Below are 8272 nucleotides of genomic sequence, written 5' to 3' on the forward strand. Positions count from 1 at the left end.
GTTCAGTACAGAATCAGTCAGACTTGATAAAAAATGTATTTGTTGGGTGATAATTGTTTTGCCCAATGAATGCCTTTCAGATGCCAAGCAAAACGTGCCTTTCAGCGAGCCCCACTCTGAGAGGAGCCAGGTGTTTTTATTCTTTCCCCGTGCTGTCTCTCTCAACACAGGTGATCTCGTCACGGTCAACACCTCCCTCTCACCTGAGAAACGATCGCTCAGATGATTGAGAAGAGGAATAAGACGCGAGCAGATCCAGATTCCGGCACATATAGGAGGTGGGGAGGCTGCTTTCTATTCACTGCCCTCATTACAGCCTTGAACACAGCTGGCCGAGGGGAATACAGTGCCTTCTGAAGCTCTTGTTGTTGCCAGAAGCTGTTGTGCTGGAATTGTATTGAACTGTGTGTCTCCTGCATTCCCCCTGAACACGTTGTATTTTAAGACCTGCACAGTCTTGAAGGGGAGCACAATGGACTTCTCTTCATGAATAAAAGAATGGCTCTTTGTGCTGCTCAAAAACACACGGCTGCTTCGGCACACAACTAGGAAAGCCCCGATTCTTTCGTATTTTCTTGTATCTGTATTTTCAATAAGAGTATATGAAGCTTTATATGATATAAATTCTATCCTTCTGAGAGTCGTGTTTTATTCTGGTGTTTATATATATGTGTGTATTATTTCATATTTATTTGTTTGTTTGAATTCCCCCCCTCTCAAAAGATGTTTTTCCGATTATCCCAATCTGTCACCCGGCACCATGTTTTGTTGGTGAAAAGCACAAATAAGCTCCCTGTGAAGCGAGGCGGTGGCAGGATGTGTAGCCGATTCTGCAGCTGACACAATCCCGAGGATCATGCGAAAATAATTGACTTTCAAAACTGTCGAGGAGGCTTCCACAGCCCGTGTCCCTCATCACCATGCGGGGATGGCTCCTCTCGCACCATTCATGTAACAGGTAGAAATCCAAAGCAATCAAAAAGAAAATCAGAAAAGCACAGTGTTGTTGTGAAGATTTCCCTCTGTTTCTTTTCCTGCCGTGAGATTGAAATGTCCTGTGGACCAGAGCAGTGTCTCGCCCGGTGGTCCGTCCGGCTGTCTCAGGGGTCTGCAACAGGGTAAAATAATAATAATTGCGCCAGGTATAGAGATGGCATAATTTTACAATGCAAATTCATTAATTATAATATGATAATAATGATATATTCACATATACACCTATCAGCCATAACATTATGAGCACTGACAGGTGAAGTGAATAACACTGATAATCTCGTTATCGTGGCACCTGTCAGTGGGTGGATATATTAGGCAGCAAGTGAACATTTTGTCCTCAAAGTTGATGTGTTAGAAGCAGGAAAAATGGCAGTGTAAGGACCTGAGTGACTTTGACAAGGACCACATTGTGATGGCTAGACGACTGGGTCAGAGCATCTCCAGAACTGCAGCTCTTGTGGTGTTCCCGGTCTGCAGTGGTCAGTACCTATCAAAAGTGTCCAAGGAAGGAAAAGCGGTGAACCGGCGACAGGGTCATGGGCGGCCAAGGCTCACTGATGCACGTGGGGAGTGAAGGCTGGCCCGTGTGGTCCGATCCAACAGACGAGCTACTGTAGCTCAAACTGCTGAAAAAGTGAATGCTGGTTCTGATAGAAAGGTGTCAGAACACACAGTGCATCGCAGTTTGTTGCGTATGGGGCTGCGTAGCCACAGACCAGTCAGGGTGCCCATGCTGACCCCTGTCCACTGCCGAAAGCGCCTACAATGGGCACGTGAGCATCAGAACTGGACCACGGAGCAATGGAAGAAGGTGGCCTGGTCTGATGAATCACCAGTTCAAGGTGTTGACTTGGCCTCCAAATTCCCCAGATCTCAATCCAATCGAGCATCTGTGGGATGTGCTGGACAAACAAGTCTGATCCATGGAGGCCCCACCTCGCAACTTACAGGACTTAAAGGATCTGCTGCTGACGTCTTGGTGCCAGATACCACAGCACACCTTCAGAGGGCTAGTGGAGTCCATGCCTCGATGGGTCAGGGCTGTTTTGGGACCTACACAATACTAGGCAGGTGGTCATAATGGTATGGCTGATTGGTGTATGCATATACACACATTTAGGTTTGTGGTGATCTGTTTTAATACATTAATGTAAAACTGGAAATCCATGAATGTTTAAGTATGGCAGGATGATTATGCATAAAATTCCAACTCCAATTACTTTCTATTTACTGTGTTGTGATCACTTTAGTGTGATTACTGATGGGATGCAGGTATGAACACCCCGAAGTCCGAGCAAATTACAGTTCATCTGACAGCGCGTGAAATGACGGCCGATGGAGGGTCCGTGAGCGCGATTTCAATGTCTCGCGGGAACACGCGAGATCTCGAGTTCGTTGTTCTCGCCTATAGGTCAGCATAGCGCGCATGCGTAGCAATACGGACTTGTCAAGTCGTTAACGTTATCGTAAACCGTTGACGTTAGAGTTCAATTAACGGTGCGCAGAGATACTAAATCTTAGATGCAAATATTGGGACTAAAACCGTCCTTCTTTTAATCCAGCCTTACAGACTTGTTAAATAACACAGAGGTGTTTTTTATTTCTTATTATTGTTTTCCGGGTGCTCTTTGTATCTGTAAACAGAAACCCGCGATGTGCATTAAGTAGCGCATAGAGTTGGATCAGATAGAAAGGGTGTTATAATTAACGGACTTTAAACAAACCTGAGCTCATCTTCATTTCCACGAGTGAAGACTGAACGGTAAGACTTTCATCAATAACTGATCGATCGATTTGATTGTTTTCATTTACAAGTTGAGTTGTCAGTATTTAAGTATTTCTTAAAATTATAATTCTGTTTGACATATGTCTTTCTTAAGCTATTTGATGTTTCGATGTTTTTATTGACATTTTACTCGTATAGCGGTGAGTACGTTTAATAACCAGACGAGCAGCGGTTGAAGGTTTGCGCATGCGCAGAGTCACTGGTGTACAGGATACTACAGTACAGTACAGTGTAATACAGCACAGTATAGGGCTTCTCTAGGGCAATAGACCAGGCAGTACATAATGTCTTCTCTATATAAATAACAAACCTATAACAAGCATACAGTAGTGTAGTCCTGCAGGATTAAATAATACATTTTAGAGTAGTGTACACAATACTACACCAAGTTTACTGGGGACTCTAACCCGACCCCTATCCCAGACCAAACCCTAATTTTAACATTTAATGTAAATGTGCAATTTAGCTAAAATACTTGAATCCTCTCTAAACAACCCCAGTGTTACTGTAAGACTACTATCCCACACTTTATTCTTATTGTACTGTGAGGACTACACATTTGTTTAAAAGCTCAGTGGAGCCCAACTGGCCAGATTGTGTGGCACCAAGGACTTCCAGAAGAACAGAAGAAATCTACATAACTACTTTCATAAGCAAGGTGTTCAGAGTTCAGTCTGCTTCCCCTGGAAGCCGTGTGGGGCTCCTTCATCCCGTGCTCTTGGTCTTGGCAGCAGATTTTCTGGACTCCTGTTTCCAAATAAACGGGGAAGGCAAATCCTCTGGCGGATCGGAAGAATCCACACTCTGCTTTGCGTGTCCTGAACATCTGCGTTCGGTGTCTGAGGGGGGCACGCCTTGAGTCTGGAGCGCAGGACAGATGGGGGGGAAAAAAAGATTTGGGTTTTGTTAGGTAAAACTTACTTTTTTATTTACAAGTAATTGTAAATCTGTAGTTCCTGAAGGCTTCTCCTGTTTCTCTCTGGGTTCATGCTTAGGAGATGGAGACTTTGTCAATAGATCCACTGCAGGAGTCACGGGTGAGGACTGGTGGAGAATAGACAGGAGTAGCTGGGGGTTTAAAATACTGTAGGTTTTCTGAATTGCGTTAAATAATTAGGTGGTGCTTGTAAATCTCTGTTGTATATTTGAGTGATGCTCAGCATTCTTCGACTCCTTGCTAAAGTTGGTATGGGGACAGCATCTGGCATTTGAGTGTTATTGCCCTCAGTTTAGACAGTCCTAATTGGTGTCAGTGAAGTCGACGGAATAATAAATTACATCTGAGTTTTATTCAGCAGTTTTCTTACCTTATTGTCTGTTTTCATCTACGGATTCAGGCCGTTCCCTCTGCCATTAAGGCATTGGACGCCAAAACTGATTTACAGAGCGTGCTCCCCTCCCCAGTTTGCTCTGACTAACCGCCTTTCTGTTACGAATGACTGAGCTCCTAATTAAAGTGTCAGCCCTGGTGTCAAATCTTTTCTGCTTTTTTATGACGAACTTGGCTCGAGTCCAAAGTCAGATGAGGCAGCAGGTCTGCATTAAAGATTGTGTTTAATTTTTTCATGTTTTCTGTTTTGTCCTTGCCTCTGAGAAGGCCAGACGCCGTGTTAATTGCCTATCATGTGTGCAAAGTGCTGTGGAGGACAGAGACCGAGCGCTAATGTGCTTGGTATCTTCAGTGCTCAGGTCGTCTCTGTGTGCTTAGTGCTGCGGTTTTTCTTTTCTGAATGAACTCGACCCACAGGTGCAGCGTTCAGCAGAGGTTCGGACACGTCCGCCTGATGAGGCACCTATTGAAGTGGGTTCAGTGAACAAATTCACAGGTATTCACAAATACCACTGCATAAATACTTAAAAAAACTAAACTGTGCAGCGGGTTTTGAGATGAAAAAAAACGAAATACCGAATGGAAAATCACAAAAACACAGAAGGGAGAATAGAAGTCTGTGTGTGACTTTACTTCTCTCTCACTCTTCTTCCCTCCCTGTTTTTTTCCCCGACATCTCGATGACTCCTCTCATTCATTCTTTCTCTTCTGCTTTTGTTTAATCAACAGATCTCTCCCTAATCACTCTGTTTTCACTCCGCAGTAGACTAGGTGGTCCTGCCCTGCACCAGAATACACAGCCCCCCATCCCAACACCCCAGTGTTAATTATAAAATCGTCCTTTATGAGCTCTGCTTCTCAGACTTAATCCTCATCACCTGCTAGGGCTTCGAGCAACCTGAAATGTTTTTATAGATTCCACAAACAAACAGACAGTGTTGTGGTTTTTGTGGGACAGCCCAGCCCACACACTAACCGCTCCGTGCTGGTCAGTGTGGTCCCTCAGTGCTGGTCAGTGTGGTACCTTGGTCATGGTCAGTGTGGTCTCTCATTGCCGGTCAGTGTTGTCTCTCTGTGCTGGTCAGCATATGGGCCAGCCGATAGGTAGGGCAAAACTGGCCAAAACTGACATGCTTTCTTCAGATCAGTCCGATACAGAACCAGCTGTATTAATGGGCACCTACTTAAGCTGCTGTGGATATATGCATCGGACAATTAAATTAATACGTTAATTAATATGCTGTTGTTAGTCCTGACGCATATTGAGAATAGTTTATCTTTATTTTATATTGCGCCTTTTAAAGCAGTCATCTAAAAGTGCTGTACAAGCCAGGACAGCAATCGAGGTGAAAAGCAACAGATGGGGTTAAAACCCAACACACACAGGAGATTGAGAGGAAAGCTTCTTTGAGACAGCAAGTTTGTCGTTAGGTTTAAAGGAGTCAATGAAGCCGAGTCCCTGCTGTCTTGTGGTTTAGAGAGGCTTGGTGCAGCAGACATGTTACACACTGCATACAAGAGGCCATGTGACTGATGGTGTACAACCCCTTTCCTGTGTTAGTCTCAGATCAGTTTTTTTTCTGTTGTGTACAACTCACACTTTGCTGGCTTGGGCTGTATCTAGGTGTGTCTTATGAAGCACACAGTACACTGAGCTTTTCTTCTCATGGAAAAGTTACTTACTGAGCTTCAAAATGAATGTTTTTGTTATATGAGTCAAGTGGATAATATCCATGTTTTAGTTTCCAAAGTTTTTGTGTTAAATGTGTTTCTTTTTCTGGTACATGTTTTGCATTGCTATCTTTTTTGTTTGGTGGTGGTGGTGGTGGTGATGTGGGGGGTGGGGGTGGGGGGTTCAGGTGTGGATTCACTCCCACTTCAATCACTGTCCTGCTTTGTTCTGCTATGTGCTCGGAGGTTTGTTTTGACAGTGCGGGAGTAAGCCTCGGCATTACGCTGTTTGGTTATAGCTGGAGGTGTGCGTTTCAGCAGTTCTGTGCCTCTGCAATATCCCTGTGAGTTGCACACACAGTGGGTGGCATATTATTCTTCCATGAGCTCAGCTGAGAAGACTTTCTCCTGATGTATCCTCTTAAAAAAACATTTTCTGAAGAGCACTTTTAACACAGCCCGAAAACGATGATAAACGAGTAAAGATGAAATGGCATTTAAAAGAAACAAAACAAAACTCTGCCGCAGTGTGGTGACGTCAGAGCTTGTTTAATCGTTAAATAAATGATCCCCAAGGCGAAACTGTCGGCCTCGCTTCCCAGACAGGAGCTGATTATTTATCACAGCTGATTGAAACTGAGGATCAGGAACGGTCTTTACCGGCCAAGCGAGCGGCATTACTCACGCACTAGACCTCTGTCAATCCGCCGTAGTCACTTAAAGCTGTTTCCCAGCAGAAGAAGATAAGTTACTATATATTGCAAAGGATTGCAAAATATTATTTGTATTTGATGTGTAGAGAATTGCAATGCTTCGACACTCTAAAATACGAATAATTATAAAATAAGATAAAACAATGATATGTAAAGCCCTGTGTCCTGTGTGATATGGAAATGGGGGCTTGGGTTGTGAGCGTTCCCCTTGGCGGTGTCAGAGGACTCCTTTGTGAATCCTGGCACTGCTGTTCTGGGTGGTGAGGGCATCGCGGCTCTCCGGACCTTGTGCGGCGGTACAGCCTTCTGTCTTTCTCTCTTATATTCTTAAAATCCTGAAACATCTGTTTTACTCTTGCCCAATTCTCACTCTTTTCTTCTCTCCCCTCCCAGGTGATGGTATCTGGTACTGTTCGTATACCTTTTCCAGTGTTTGTGTGAGCAGAGCATCACTGCAGGCAGGCTGAGCTGGGGGGCAGGCCGGGGGGGGGGCAGGCAGGGTTGTGGCTGACACCCTCAGACCCCTGTGCCGCCTGGTGAGTGAGCGGCGTCTGTGGACATCCAGGGTCGACACACGGTCTCTGCCTGTCTGAAGCACACCCTCCTTTCAGTGGTGTAAGAAACGCCAGCCTTTATTTCTGACTTGCTGCAGAGAAGCATCTTCAAAGGACCTTGTCTTCCTGCTGTACGGCTTCCAGCAGCATTAGAGGCAGGCTTCCCTTCCCAGCCTTGCTGTGAGGAATCATCTTCACAGTATTATTATTATTATTACCACTCTTGTTTTCTGCTCAGGAAACAGATCTGCATACGCTGGGCTGGAGTGGAAAATGTCTGAACACCACCTCGAGGCATTCATGTGGAAAGCATTTAGAAATGTTCATTCAGTTCTTGCAGTGCTTTTTAAAAAATGTTGCATTGTTTCTTGTCCGACTTTGATAAAGCAGGGTGAGGATATAAACATGTTAGTGTGGCACAAACACGGCGCCAAGCAATAAATCAATATTTAATGAAGGTCAGATCTGATGCATTATACATATGGTGAGTGAAATGCGATGCAGATGTGGGCTGTAATAATAATCATAACAGAAAAACGGGACAAAAGATTTACACCGAGTGGAGTAGCACCTCGGCCGGCGCTGGGATGTGCTTGGACTGCGAATGAGGCTGAGCGAGCGCCGGATCGACAGGATATCAATCTCTGTCTAGTGAGCAGCTTGGCTACAGAGATAACAATAAAATCTTGCAAAATATACCCTTTACATTGGAAGTTTCTGTGGCTGTGTTTTACCGGCGATGGAAATGTGTTCTTCTTGCGCTGCATACGTTGGCATCTAAAATAGTTCCGCCACACCGGCCTGTGAACTCTGACCCAGCCCTTTCATGCTTTCAGAGCAGAAGGACGGGCTCACATACTGCGAAAATGAAATCCAGATCGAGTCCACACAGTATAATCAGGTGACTGGAACTGAAACAAAACAGTGAGGTCATTTAAATTGAACCAGCATGGTGCAGGTATGGCGGATTGCTGCTGTGCATGACTAGAAAGCAAAACACTGAGATGGAAAGATTAGGTGGAGGAGGAAGTATTGCTGCATACCAACAAACACACCAACAAACAAACAACAGCATCCAACGGTTCGGTCCCCAGACGTCATATTTATTTCATTCCATATATTTTGCATTAAGTGTGCATGTGTTTCCTCCGCGAGATTGAAAACATTAGCTACAAGAGCAGTCATCTGTTTTGATGGTGTCTTAATTATTGCCAGATGCCAG

The sequence above is a fragment of the Amia ocellicauda genome, chromosome 17 (genome assembly GCF_036373705.1).
Source record: "Amia ocellicauda isolate fAmiCal2 chromosome 17, fAmiCal2.hap1, whole genome shotgun sequence".
Classification (NCBI taxonomy): Eukaryota; Metazoa; Chordata; class Actinopteri; order Amiiformes; family Amiidae; genus Amia; species Amia ocellicauda.